At 41.4% G+C, this 14,756-nt stretch overlaps 1 long non-coding RNA gene across 4 annotated transcripts; it reads right to left on the bottom strand.

Annotated features, from left to right (window-relative positions):
• Positions 1-549: 549 nt before the first annotated feature.
• LOC117513300 lies at positions 550-13,235 on the bottom strand. 4 transcript variants are annotated; one of them, XR_004561555.1, is made up of 8 exons: positions 13,068-13,235; positions 12,335-12,870; positions 11,926-12,272; positions 11,696-11,849; positions 11,367-11,585; positions 3,647-3,804; positions 1,448-1,663; positions 550-1,125 (listed from the first exon to the last, which is right to left on the bottom strand). It is a non-coding gene; the product is annotated as an uncharacterized LOC117513300 (long non-coding RNA). The 4 variants fall into 4 exon arrangements; XR_004561553.1 differs by having other exon boundaries at positions 11,926-12,456; positions 12,738-12,870; XR_004561560.1 differs by having other exon boundaries at positions 11,367-11,590; positions 11,926-12,870.
• Between the last annotated feature and the right edge of the window lie 1,521 nt (positions 13,236-14,756).

Genomic DNA, 14,756 nt, shown 5'->3' with positions numbered 1-14,756 from the left:
TTCTTAAAACCTTTGATAAGACAAACAGAGTCAAGAAACACCAGTGAGACAGAAAGTCAAATGAATCACGCGCGGAGTGCGGCCAGGCTGTACACCAAGGCTACACTAAAGTCTGGCCTGTTCTCCCGCTCTTTTTATTAGAGAAGCCCTCATTACATCATGAAACTTGTCCTAAGGGGGGGGGGGGGGGGACAACGCGAGACAAGTTTCTTCCCGTAACATAAACACATACGTCAATAAGCGCAGCTGTAAGGACAAACAGTTTCTTTCTTTTACTCTTATCGTCGGAGGTCAGCACATCTCGTTCGTCTGTTGCAGTTATCAGCTGTTGTGCATCTGCCTGGAGTGTCCTGGTCTTCACACTAAGCATCACATCACAACAGTCAAAAACAACCTTCAGGTCTATTACTCCCAGTTCATGACTGACCCCGTCATGCTTCACTCCCAGTCGTCAGCGGCTACAAAAAGAAGTTGTATAATAATAATAAGTACATCCAGCTCTTCATTCCCAGTTCAGATTGACCCCAGCATGCTAAAACAAGGTTGACTAACACGTACATTCTCAGGGTTAGTGCAAACAGCACAACACCGTTCTCATGAGGAAGAAGACAAAAGGTACAAATGTTTAACAGTGATAACATATATATAAAATCTTTAACAGGCCTACCATTGACAGAGCTGATGGCAATGGCTGGGTGGATTATGGTGTCCTCAGTTGTTTTATTCTCCTTTTTTCTGGTCAGGAAAAAGTTCAGGATGGTCCTGTCTATACTTCCTTGATTCTGCTCTGTTGGGACAGCTTCGTATTACGGTACTAATCGTAGAAATTATAGTGTTGCTGTCCATTGATGTAATAGCTATTACAGCTGCCATGACAACCCTATAAATTTGTGGAAGATCCCTGGCAAGGCTGCCTTTGGCAGTTCCCGACTTTCCCTGACTGCTGAAGCACTGCCAGAGATAAACTGGGGCTATAGCATACAAGCAGTCCCTGACAATGCTGGTTATAGTATTCTTTCCATGTCCAATTCCAGGGGCATATGCAGTCAAAGCGTTGATGAGGGCATTCCTTCGGCGCCTGGCTCCCTTGTCCTCACCATCAAGTTTCTCATTGGCACTCTTCAGCTGCAAGTTGAAAATTGCCATTGTTATTCATAAGAAATGAGACACATTTTACTATTAAGATACTATACATTTTCAGCAGCATAGTCAGAATTGGTATTCTCAACCCAACAACCTATTGTACAGGCCCTATATTTTTATCAAGCTGTTTATACTGGTTGCAGAATTTTCTCAAGTTATGTAGTTATCAGCTACCACAATGGAGAAAACTCAGAAGTGGTATATGCCATAAATACAGCATGTTGTTTCATAATATACTCTAAAAAAATAAAACAAAATTTTGTTAAGTGAAGAGGATAGACAAATGTAAAATGTATTAACTCACTTCTTCAAGTGACTTTACAGGAAGGCCCAAGACTTCCAGGCACTGCTTGTAATTTGTTGTAGCTCACATTTCCGGATTAGAGCTGGACATTCTTCTAACAATCATCTCAGTAGCATCCTCATCATCAAGTTCAAGTTCCCTCTCCTGGTATGTTCGGGAACGGACACTTTGTGTGAGCAATGCATCAACTTTGCAGATGAGGTCATTCTGCTTCTCCTGGAACATAAAATGTGCACACAAATATTACTACCTTAATACAGAAGTTCCCATTGACCCCCCCCCCCCCCCCCCAATCTACAACAAAATCAGTTTTTAGTTGGGACAGGTCACTTTTTTTTTGCCCTAGAGAGAGTATACAGTTTTGTGTGTGTGTGTGTGTGTGTGTGTGTATATATATATATATATATATATATACACACACACACACACACACACCATGGTCAGTGAGAATTACATGTCTAACTGGCGTGCATTATTTTTGTGAATACGCACACGTAGTTCAGCAAGTTAAGTCAGTGTAATATCACTCCGTTGTGGTCGACACCACAGCAACGCACAAATCATTTGGCACAGATCAGCTGTGTTTTGACAGGTGAATAACAGAAACGTGATAAAACATGGATTTCCAAGTGAATTTTAATATTTTTGGCCTAAATTAAATGTTTGAGGAATGGGAAGAGGAGGAGAGCAAATAGTGCAGCAGATTTGAGAATATTTACAGGGGAATCTTTCAAATGGTGATACAAGCACCAAATTCAACACAAATAGTCCTTAGACATTACTCTTTTGAAAAAGCAGAGTATCCACTCGATTTTTCAATAGGCAGTCAGGTAGGGGTCAATGAGAATTACACAGGGATCAAAATTAAAAGATGCTGCAATCATATTGAAAACTATACCACATTATTCGTCCAACCATAAAGATTCCAAAAGATATAGTTTGGACTATCTTTGACTGAATGTTCCGAAGTTATGGGTCAAAAATAGCAAAAACGGTGACAAAGCTTAATTTCAGTTTGTACGGGAGGCAAAAGTTCCAAGCTCCAATTTTGGTAAATAGTGATAAACAATAAATAGTGGTAAACGTGAATAGTGATGGAGCAACTTTAATTTTGGCCCCCTGTACAAACTGAGGTTGACCTTTGTTACCATTTATGCTGTTTTCACACCATAACGTCAAGACATTTAATCAAAGATAGACTAAGTGATACCTTTTTGGTATCTGTATGATCAGATGAATATGGTATACTTTTCAATATGATTGGAGCATTTGTAAATCTTGACCTCTGTAATTCTTCATTGACCCCTACTTGGCCGCCTACTGAACAATCAAGTGGATAGTCTGGTTTCTCAAAAGAATAATGTCTAAAGAATACATGTCCCAAATTTGGTGCTTGTATCACCATTTGAAAGATTGTTTCAGTTATCTACTGCACTAAAACAAGAAGAACAGCAAAAGCAACGGCATAAAGATTTAACATACGATGACCTGGACAAGATTGAAGACGGGAAAGAAGATGATAACAGTTGGCAAGGATGAAAATATCTTGAGACTGGCATAAACTAGTCCCAAATACTTACGCATTTTTAATGAAGTTCTGTTAACTTAAATAAGTATTTGTGTGTTAGTTCACTGTGTGGGACCATGGTATAAGGATTAAACAACTTGAAGCCATGCATTAAACGGTTTGAACGCACGAGGCGGAGTCTGAAACACCACAATGTGAAGCAGAGCGGTGTTACTCCACGAAGTGCTCACACACACACACACACACACACACACACACACACACACACACACACACACACACACACACACACACACACACAGTCAAGCTGGAAAAGGGTTAGGGTGTGCCGAGTGCACAGTGTTTCATAGTCTCCTAGTTCGCATACAGCACAACATGAGCTTTGAACTCAGTGTTGTTAAAAAGCGGTCTCCTTTTGCATACGTCATTTCAGACCGCCAGCAGTGATTCACAGATTTTCACCTTGTTCTTATTCTAAAGTCAGTTTAAAGCAGAAACAAGGCAATGTTCTGTTAATTTGCTGCTGACTGTCCGAAATGACACATGCGCAGTACACAAAAGGGGACAGTTCAAACTGTGACACAGGGACCAGTGCATTAGTGCTAGGCCACCACAGCTCCCTTTATAATTGTATAATATAAAAAGGTAAAACTTGAGTAAATTAAACATACCATCAATATGCCCAGCATCTGCATGATGCTGCCAAGTCCTTCTGTTGGTGTCAACTCAACACGAGGAATCTCAGACAGCTGTGCATCTGCAGCAGAAACACTTGCCAAATGATGACGTGCCGTAAGCTCAGCCGCAGGTCTTCTTGCAGATGACAAAGCTTCAAAAAAACAAAAGCGGTGACATATATATAATCACCATTTCCAAGAAAATTACAAACATATGGAAACACAACCACTAACTGGCTAGACAAGAGAATGTGCAAGATGCATAATCACTAAACCTCTGTATTATCACCCCAGACTTATTACACCTATACAAATTTTTTCAATGTACATTATATGAAAACTTGTAGACTGTAGAGCAGGGGTAGGCAACTTGTTGACCAGAATGGGCCATTAGGGTGCAGGTTTTCTTTGCAGCCACTGACTCCACCAGGTGATTTCACTGATTAAATCTGCTCAAAGTGATATTAATCAATGTCCATCCAAATTGGAAGTCCCAAAAACCAGTTTTATTGTTATTATCTATCGTCCACCTGGTCGTTACTGTGAGTTTCTCTGTGAATTTTCAGACCTTTTGTCTGACTTAGTGCTTAGCTCAGATAAGATAATTATAGTGGGCGATTTTAACATCCACACAGATGCTGAGAATGACAGCCTCAACACTGCATTTAATCTATTATTAGACTCTATTGGCTTTGCTCAAAAAGTAAATGAGTCCACCCACCACTTTAATCATATCTTAGATCTTGTTCTGACTTATGGTATGGAAATAGAAGACTTAACAGTATTCCCTGAAAACTCCCTTCTGTCTGATCATTTCTTAATAACATTTACATTTACTCTGATGGACTACCCAACAGTGGGGAATAAGTTTCATTACACTAGAAGTCTTTCAGAAAGCGCTGTAACTAGGTTTAAGGATATGATTCCTTCTTTATGTTCTCTAATGCCATATACCAACACAGTGCAGAGTAGCTACCTAAACTCTGTAAGTGAGATAGAGTATCTCGTCAATAGCTTTGGATGCTGTAGCTCCTCTAAAAAAGAGAGCTTTAAATCAGAAGTGCCTGACTCCGTGGTATAACTCACAAACTCGTAGCTTAAAGCAGATAACCTGTAAGTTGGAGAGGAAATGGCGTCTCACTAATTTAGAAGATCTTCACTTAGCCTGGAAAAAGAGTCTGTTGCTCTATAAAAAAGCCCTCCGTAAAGCTAGGACATCTTTCTACTCATCACTAATTGAAGAAAATAAGAACAACCCCAGGTTTCTTTTCAGCACTGTAGCCAGGCTGACAAAGAGTCAGAGCTCTATTGAGCTGAGTATTCCATTAACTTTAACTAGTAATGACTTCATGACTTTCTTTGCTAACAAAATTTTAACTATTAGAGAAAAAATTACTCATAACCATCCCAAAGACGTATCGTTATCTTTGGCTGCTTTCAGTGATGCCGGTATTTGGTTAGACTCTTTCTCTCCGATTGTTCTGTCTGAGTTATTTTCATTAGTTACTTCATCCAAACCATCAACATGTTTATTAGACCCCATTCCTACCAGGCTGCTCAAGGAAGCCCTACCATTATTTAATGCTTTGATCTTAAATATGATCAATCTATCTTTGTTAGTTGGCTATGTACCACAGGCTTTTAAGGTGGCAGTAATTAAACCATTACTTAAAAAGCCATCACTTGACCCAGCTATCTTAGCTAATTATAGGCCAATCTCCAACCTTCCTTTTCTCTCAAAAATTCTTGAAAGGGTAGTTGTAAAACAGCTAACTGATCATCTGCAGAGGAATGGTCTATTTGAAGAGTTTCAGTCAGGTTTTAGAATTCATCATAGTACAGAAACAGCATTAGTGAAGGTTACAAATGATCTTCTTATGGCCTCGGACAGTGGACTCATCTCTGTGCTTGTTCTGTTAGACCTCAGTGCTGCTTTTGATACTGTTGACCATAAAATTTTATTAAAGAGATTAGAGCATGCCATAGGTATTAAAGGCACTGCGCTGCAGTGGTTTGAATCATATTTGTCTAATAGATTACAATTTGTTCATGTAAATGGGGAATCTTCTTCACAGACTAAAGTTAATTATGGAGTTCCTCAAGGTTCTGTGCTAGGACCAATTTTATTCACTTTATACATGCTTCCCTTAGGCAGTATTATTAGACGGTATTGCTTAAATTTTCATTGTTACGCAGATGATACCCAGCTTTATCTATCCATGAAGCCAGAGGACACACACCAATTAGCTAAACTGCAGGATTGTCTTACAGACATAAAGACATGGATGACCTCTAATTTCCTGCTTTTAAACTCAGATAAAACTGAAGTTATTGTACTTGGCCCCACAAATCTTAGAAACATGGTGTCTAACCAGATCCTTACTCTGGATGGCATTACCCTGACCTCTAGTAATACTGTGAGAAATCTTGGAGTCATTTTTGATCAGGATATGTCATTCAAAGCGCATATTAAACAAATATGTAGGACTGCTTTTTTGCATTTACGCAATATCTCTAAAATCAGAAAGGTCTTGTCTCAGAGTGATGCTGAAAAACTAATTCATGCATTTATTTCCTCTAGGCTGGACTATTGTAATTCATTATTCTCAGGTTGTCCTAAAAGTTCCCTAAAAAGCCTTCAGTTAATTCAAAATGCTGCAGCTAGAGTACTGACGGGGACTAGAAAGAGAGAGCATATCTCACCCATATTGGCCTCTCTTCATTGGCTTCCTGTTAATTCTAGAATAGAATTTAAAATTCTTCTTCTTACTTATAAGGTTTTGAATAATCAGGTCCCATCTTATCTTAGGGACCTCGTAGTACCATATCACCCCAATAGAGCGCTTCCCTCTCAGACTGCAGGCTTACTTGTAGTTCCTAGGGTTTGTAAGAGTAGAATGGGAGGCAGAGCCTTCAGCTTTCAGGCTCCTCTCCTGTGGAACCAGCTCCCAATTCAGATCAGGGAGACAGACACCCTCTCTACTTTTAAGATTAGGCTTAAAACTTTCCTTTTTGCTAAAGCTTATAGTTAGGGCTGGATCAGGTGACCCTGAACCATCCCTTAGTTATGCTGCTATAGACGTAGACTGCTGGCAGGTTCCCATGATGCACTGAGTGTTTCTTTCTCTTTTTGCTCTGTATGCACCACTCTGCATTTAATCATTAGTGATTGATCTCTGCTCCCCTCCACAGCATGTCTTTTTCCTGGTTATCTCCCTCATCCCCAACCAGTCCCAGCAGAAGACTACCCCTCCCTGAGCCTGGTTCTGCTGGAGGTTTCTTCCTGTTAAAAGGGAGTTTTTCCTTCCCACTGTCACCAAGTGCTTGCTCACAGGGGGCCGTTTTGACCGTTGGGGTTTTTCCGTAATTATTGTATGGCCTTGCCTTACAATATAAAGCGCCTTGGGGCAACTGTTTGTTGTGATTTGGCGCTATATTAAAAAATTGATTGATTGATTGATACTTTAGGAAACATAGACCACAAGTTTAGGTCAAAGCTTGGTGCAATCAGACTCCTTGCTATAGCAAAATCTGAGGATATTGATAAGTGCGGGATTGATTGTGTTTTACAAAGAATGGATGAAGACTTACAGTTACTGTTTAATGGTGTCAGAATCCAAACACAGAGTGGTGCAATAGATTTATTTGGTGCTGTAGTTTCAGTTTGTGGTGACACACTTGCACAACATGAGATTGCTGGTTTTAAGGAAGGAGTTGGCTTTGCATATAGTAAGTGTAGACATTGTGAGTGTATATTTGAAGAAATGCAGATGAATTTTAATGAACAAATTTTACTAAAAGAACAATCGAAAAACATTCAACAGTGTAATGAAATAGAAAAGGCTAAAACAGACTTTCTGAAATCAGCCCTTAAAACCACCTATGGTATAAACAGAAGAAATAAGTTGGTTGATTTCCCAGCCTTTGACCTCATTCGGCAAACACCACAGGATATCATGCATATCATGCTTGAGGGTGTTGCACCCATGGAAATCAAGTGCGTGTTGAAATATCTTGTTCTCTCTGGACATATGGACTTGGACATGTTCAACTCAGCCATGCAGAATTTTCCTTTGTCACCAGTAGATGTACGTGATAAACCCTGTCCTATCAGTTTCAGTACCTTGGCATCTAATGATAATAAACTTAAACAGTCCTCAGGGCAAATGCTGATAATGTTGAAGATCATGCCCTTTCTGCTTAACACTATAGAGAGAAATGAATATGTTCAATTGGTTTTAGACTTAATTGAGATACACTCAACAAAAATATAAACGCAACACTTTTGGTTTTGCTCCCATTTTCTATGAGATGAACTCAAAGATGTAAAACTTTTTCCACATACACAATATCACCATTTCCCTCAAATATTGTTCACAAACCAGTCTAAATCTGTGATAGTGAGCACTTCTCCTTTGCTGAGATAATCCATCCCACCTCACAGGTGTGCCATATCAAGATGCTGATTAGACACCATGATTAGTGCACAGGTGTGCCTTAGACTGTCCACAATAAAAGGCCACTCTGAAAGGTGCAGTTTTATCACACAGCACAATGCCACAGATGTCGCAAGATTTGAGGGAGCGTGCAATTGGCATACTGACAGCAGGAATGTCAACCAGAGCTGTTACTCGTGTATTGAATGTTCATTTCTCTACCATAAGCCATCTCCAAAGGCGTTTCAGAGAATTTGGCAGTACATCCAACCAGCCTCACAACCGCAGACCACGTGTAACCACACCAGCCCATGACCTCCACATCCAGCATGTTCACCTCCAAGATCGTCTGAGACCAGCCACTCGGACAGCTGCTGAAACAATCGGTTTGCATAACCAAAGAATTTCTGCACAAACTGTCAGAAACCGTCTCAGGGAAGCTCATCTGCATGCTCGTCGTCCTTACAGGGGTCTCGACCTGACTCCAGTTCGTCGTCGTAACCGACTTGAGTGGGCAAATGCTCACATTCGCTGGCGTTTGGCACATTGGAGAGGTGTTCTCTTCACAGATGAATCCCGGTTCACACTGTCCAGGGCAGATGGCAGACAGCGTGTGTGGCGTCATGTGGGTGAGTGGTTTTCTGATGTCAATGTTGTGGATCGAGTGGCCCATGGTGGCGGTGGGGTTATGGTATGGGCAGGCATCTGTTATGGACGAAAAACACAGGTGCATTTTATTGATGGCATTTTGAATGCACAGAGATACTGTGACAAGATCCTGAGGCCCATTGTTGTGCCATACATCCAAGAACATCCTGAGGCCCATTGTTGTGCCATACATCCAAGAACATCACCTCATGTTGCAGCAGGATAATGCACGGCCCCATGTTGCAAGGATCTGTACACAATTCTTGGAAGCTGTAAATGTCCCAGTTCTTGCATGGCCGGCATACTCACCGGACATGTCACCCATTGAGCATGTTTGGGATGCTCTGGACCGGCGTATACGACAGCGTGTACCAGTTCCTGCCAATATCCAGCAACTTCGCACAGCCATTGAAGAGGAGTGGACCAACATTCCACAGACCACAATTGACAACCTGATCAACTCTATGCGAAGGAGATGTGTTGCACTGCATGAGGCAAATGGTGGTCACACCAGATACTGACTGGTATCCCCCCCTAATAAAACAAAACTGCACCTTTCAGAGGGGCCTTTTATTGTGGGCAGTCTAAGGCACACCTGTGCACTAATCATGGTGTCTAATCAGCATCTTGATATGGCACACCTGTGAGGTGTGATGGATTATCTCAGCAAAGGAGAAGTGCTCACTATCACAGATTTAGACTGGTTTGTGAACAATATTTGAGGGAAATGGTGATATTGTGTATGTGGAAAAAGTTTTAGATCTTTGAGTTCATCTCATACAAAATGGGAGTAAAACCAAAAGTGTTGTGTTTATATTTTTGTTGAGTGTAGTAAAGATAATTTTTGCCCCTGTTTTATCTGTACAGACTGTGTTGAGACTGAAAAATATGATTGAAGAGCATCTAAAACAGTTTAAGCAACTTTTTCCTGAGAATAATATAATTCCTAAACAGCATTACTTGCTGCATCTTCCTTCTCAAATTCTTTATCTGGGTCCATTAATAAGGCATATGTGCATGAGATTTGAATCAAAGCACTGTTTTTTCAAACAGTGGTCATCTAAATTGAATTTCAGAAATGTCTGTAAGTCACTTGTGAATCATAATCAGCTTTCTGAATGCTGTCAAAATGAAATGGGCACAGACCATCCGATTTTTGCTCATGAGGAGTTGGGTCCTGTCTCAGAAGTGATGAATTTGGAGTACATTACAACAAAGGTGAATGATTTTGTGGGAGTGTATGGCATACAACATGCAATCAAAGTAAAGTGGCTTATTCTTAATGGGAACAAGTATGTTTGTGACAGGTCTCTAATAATCACCAGTGCAAATGAGAAAGTTCCTGTATTTGGACTTATAAAACACATTTATTTGGTTGACAGTTCATTGTATTGTTTTGAATACCAGCTTTATGAGACAGTGGGCTGCGAAAGAGATTTTTTAGCATATGAAGTTGCAGTTCCTAATCTTGCACAGGCAACTGAGTTCATTGATGCTGAGAAGCTAGTTGATCACACATCATATTACCCAGTCCATTTCAAAAACAGTGTGTATGTGATGACAAAATATAATCTTGATGATGTACTTGCTATCAAAGGTTGAAATGAAAAAACATTTAACAAAGGAAGAGGAGTCCACATGATACATTATGTCATCGTCGCTGTAGTATAGTGAATTAATACTTATGATGTCACAGTAAAGAGCACTGCTTTCCAGTGATCTGAACAAAAAAAAAAACAAAGAACCTTAATGAAATTTGTTCTTCAAAAAGTATCAAAACCTGTTTGTTGACTAAATACAGGAAAATGCTTTAATCTAAGTCTTGGTATGTTTGTCTTGTGGAAAAAAGTGAATTACCATGTTTTTTTTTAAACTTGTGTGTGTTTTTGAAAAGTAATAAATGATGAAATGTAAAAAGGCATGTTGGTCTGGAACTCTTGTTCATTTGTATTATGTGTTTTGTTAATATCTTCTGAGAGAGGAACAGGCTCTGTAATATTTTTCTTCTTTCACATGTCAAAGATTTTTCTTTGTATTGAATGTTTTATATACTTACAGAATGAAATAACGCCCCAAACTAAACTAAAAAGTGCTGGTGGTGATGTTTGCTGGTACAATTATATCTGTATGAACTGGAAAATTGGGAGGTCTCGAAACAAGTCTTCACAGCTAAAAATAGCGGGGAAAGACACAGCCTTACTTCAAATAGAGTCTCAGTGACACTATTTAGCTTAATATGCTAGTAAAATAACTAATTTTAGGACGTGGTAACTAAGAAAAAATAGACATATATTCTTAAAACAATCCTTATAGTCTTACACATTCTGTTCTTACAAAGAATTTTATGCTCAAAATAAGAACAAAAATTTTTGTCTAATTATAACATTTTAAAACTTGGTTAGATAGCCCATTTTTGCAGTGTACCCATGCAAACAGAGTGTGCATCCAGATTCACTACGTCTGGAAGGATTTGAAGCCCTCCGCCTACTCCTCTGCCTCACTCCTATAAGAGAATTGAGACACCCCCCTGTCTCTCGTGCCCATGCAAAATGGAGGGTAAGGGGAAGGGCTAAGGGGTAGAATGGCAGCAGCAGTGATTAGTTATGAGTGTTCAAATGTAGAAGACCAACCGGATAGAGCATTAAAGAGGCACTTAGCTGAGAGGAGGGGGATTGGCAAACGCTCCCCTTCCACCGTTCCCACAAGTGTCCTGTCGCTCGTTCCAGCGCTGTCCTTCTGTGCACGCTCGATCCGGTCCACTGTCCTTCTGCCCTTGTGCCCGCTCACTACTCAGCGCCTGGAGACTGGCAGGATCGCAGTCATGCACACGCTCCCACATCAGCCCCTCCCTGCTCTCACCAACACATACACAGGTAAAGTTTTATCACCCTGTGACATCCCCCCTGACCAATATGTTCTAGTCCCTGGAACATCTTACACAGTGTCTTAGTACATATACCTTTGGGGTGGGACCCCCAGGTTAGTCCTTTGGGACCGCCTCGGCTCAGGTGGAGGTGCAGGCCTTCCTCGGTCGCCCCCTCCCACAGGGAGCAAAAGTCCCCACATTGGCACGGGTAGCCCACTTGTGTGCCCAGTTATATCAGACAGAGAAGCTGCATAGTGAAGACATGGCCACAGGTTATTATGATGGCTAACTCGCTCAGGATGATCTTTGCCTTCAGGACGTACCTTGTAGACGGGACGTTCTGGGTGAAGTCTGCCAACAATAACATAGGGTCTCTTTTCCCAACGATCACTCAGTTTACCCATCTGCCATCTTCTGTGGTCTCGCAACAGGACCCTCTCTCCAGGTAGCAGTGCAGTCTCCCTAGCAGTGCGATCATAAAGTATTTTATTCTTCTGACCTGCTTTCTGGAGAGTGTCAGCTGCTCTCTTATAACCATAAGCCAGCTGCTCCTGATGCTTGGCCACCCAAACTGTAATGTCCATAGGGGCCTCCACTCCCAAGCCTCCTGTCAACAAATCCACTGGTGTCCTCATGTAGCGACCAAACATCAGGAAAGCAGGTGCATATCCTGTAGATGCATGAACAGTATTATTATAGGCTTGAATGAGTCCAAGTAAATACTCCACCCACCTCTGATGTTTTTCTACTTCCAGTGACCCGAGGAGGTTCAACACAGTCTGGTTTAACCATTCACAGGCTCCATTCCCCATTGGATGATATGGGGTTGTTCGACTTTTCCGACACCCATATACCTGACAAAGTTCTTGTATTAATCAACACTCAAAATTGGGGCCTTGATCAGAATGCAGTACTTCCGGGCAACCAAATGGCTGAATGACATAAGTCCATAGGGCGCATGCTGTCGTAAGGGCAGTCTGATCAAATGTGGGTACTGCCCATGCAAATTTTGTGAACAAATCGGCCATAACCAGTATGTTCTGGTATCAGTCAGTAGGGCAACTCAAAGTCAAAAAATCTATAGCTATGATATGCATTGGTGCTTTACCAACAAGTGGTACCAAAGGGGCTTTACCTTGGGGTCCGGGCTTATGCAGTACACAGCACGGGCAAGCTTGAAGCCAAGCGGCAATCATGTCCTCCATCTGGGGCCAATAGAAATTCCTCCGCAGGAGAGCCAATGATTTCTCCAGCCCTGGGTGTCCCATCTGCTCATGGTACATAGTCCACAATGATTGCACTTGTGACACAGGGACAACAATCTGATGGAGGGTTTCTAGTATTTGTGGGTCTAAGACAGTTCTGCACTCAACCCCATTTCTCAACTCTAGCTTATTCCAGTGTCGTAACAAAGTTTTAGCTGTGTGACTCAATAATTGTCTTTGTGTAGCATCCGATAACATACCTCTTTCAATATATCCCCTGATCTTACACAGATCCAAGTCCTCCCCCTGCAAACTACTCCATCGCTCTATATCCCATTCCCAGTCGCTCACCAGGGCTTGTGGAGAAATGGCAGTCTCCACTGTGCCAACCAGATGCTCCCGTTCTTCTAAATCTTGAGCCAGAATGGCTACAGGAAATATAGAGAGGACATCAGCATTAGTATTCTCTCTCCCAGGATGGTATCTGATGTGGTAATCAAACATGGCCAAATGTGCGACCCACCTTTGTTCAACAGCCCCTAACTTAGCAGTCTGCAGATGTACAAGTGGGTTATTGTCTGTTACAACCACAAATTTAGCTCCCCAAAGATAGTCTTTAAATTTCTCTACAACTGCCCATTTCATGGCGAGGAGGTCCAGTTTGAAGGAGCTGTAATTTGCATCATTACACTCAGCTGTATGCAGACTTCTAGCATAAGCTATTATGCGCTCGACACCTCCCTGTTCTTGGGCCAGCAGAGCCCCAAGTCTGGTGTTACTGGCATTGGTATAAAGGACAAATGGTAGAGTGTAATCTGCATAGGCTAAGATGAGGGCGTGCAATAATTCTGCCTTCAACTGCTGAAAGGCTGCTTCACACTGCTCAGTCCATTCAACAGAAGGGGAGTGATGACCCCTATTGTGACTGGTGCCTTTTAGGAGTACATTTATAGGTTTAGCAATCTTCGCAAAATCTTTTATAAATCGCCTATAGTATCCTACAAACCCCAGAAATGAACAGACTTGCCTGACAGTAGTAGGGGGTTGCCAATCTGCCACAGCTGCCACCTTTTCTGGGTCCAGTGAAACTCCCTGACCGCTGACCACCTGTCCCAGAAACTTCACCTGTCCCTGGAACAACTGGCACTTCTCAGGACGGCGCTTAAGACCATACTGACCCAGTGCCCGAAAGACTGACTCCAAGTGCTGGATATGTTCTGAAAAACTTTTAGAAAAAACAATCACATCATCGAGGTAAACCATTACAGACTCTGCTATCTGGTCTTCCAGACATCTCTGCATTAACCTTTGAAAGGTTATAGGTGCATTACACAACCCAAACGCCATTCTTTCAAACTCAAATAACCCGAATGGAGTTGTAAATGCTGTTTTCTCATCCTTTTCTCGTCTTGTTGCCATTTTTGCAGGTTTTTTCTGGATTGTGGGGATCATAATTCAGTAGAAAGTTATTCTGTGTAATAGGGGTCTTAGCGTTTTACTGTATGTTCATAGATCAGTGTTGTGCGCTAACCTCTGTGGAGAAATAAGAGAGGTTATGGGTACTGTGACGAGAGGAATAAATTATATTCAAGAGAGTTTCAGTTTGCAGCATCACCTTTTCAAACCATTGTTGGAGGAAATGTCAGTGGAACACAAGGATCTTTTGCTGCATTGTGATATGTGCTGTCTGAGCAAAGGTCACATGTTGGAGAGGGTGTGTGACCTGCGCAAGGAGCCTGTGTCCATGCAGAACCAGAGGCCAAGAATTTTAGAAGTTTTTAGGTGACAACAAGGTGATGGCATATGTTCTTTTTGTGTGACATCATGTTTCTTCGAAATCACATTAATCTACAATTACAAGGCAAGAACCATACTGTTGCAGACATGAATGAGGCAGCTGAAGCTCTCCTATCCAAATGAAACATTTAAAGAGAACCATCGAACTCGGG

Source organism: Thalassophryne amazonica, chromosome 1 (genome assembly GCF_902500255.1).
Source record: "Thalassophryne amazonica chromosome 1, fThaAma1.1, whole genome shotgun sequence".
In the NCBI taxonomy this organism is placed as follows: domain Eukaryota; kingdom Metazoa; phylum Chordata; class Actinopteri; order Batrachoidiformes; family Batrachoididae; genus Thalassophryne; species Thalassophryne amazonica.
This window is presented reverse-complemented; position numbering and strand designations above follow the sequence as displayed.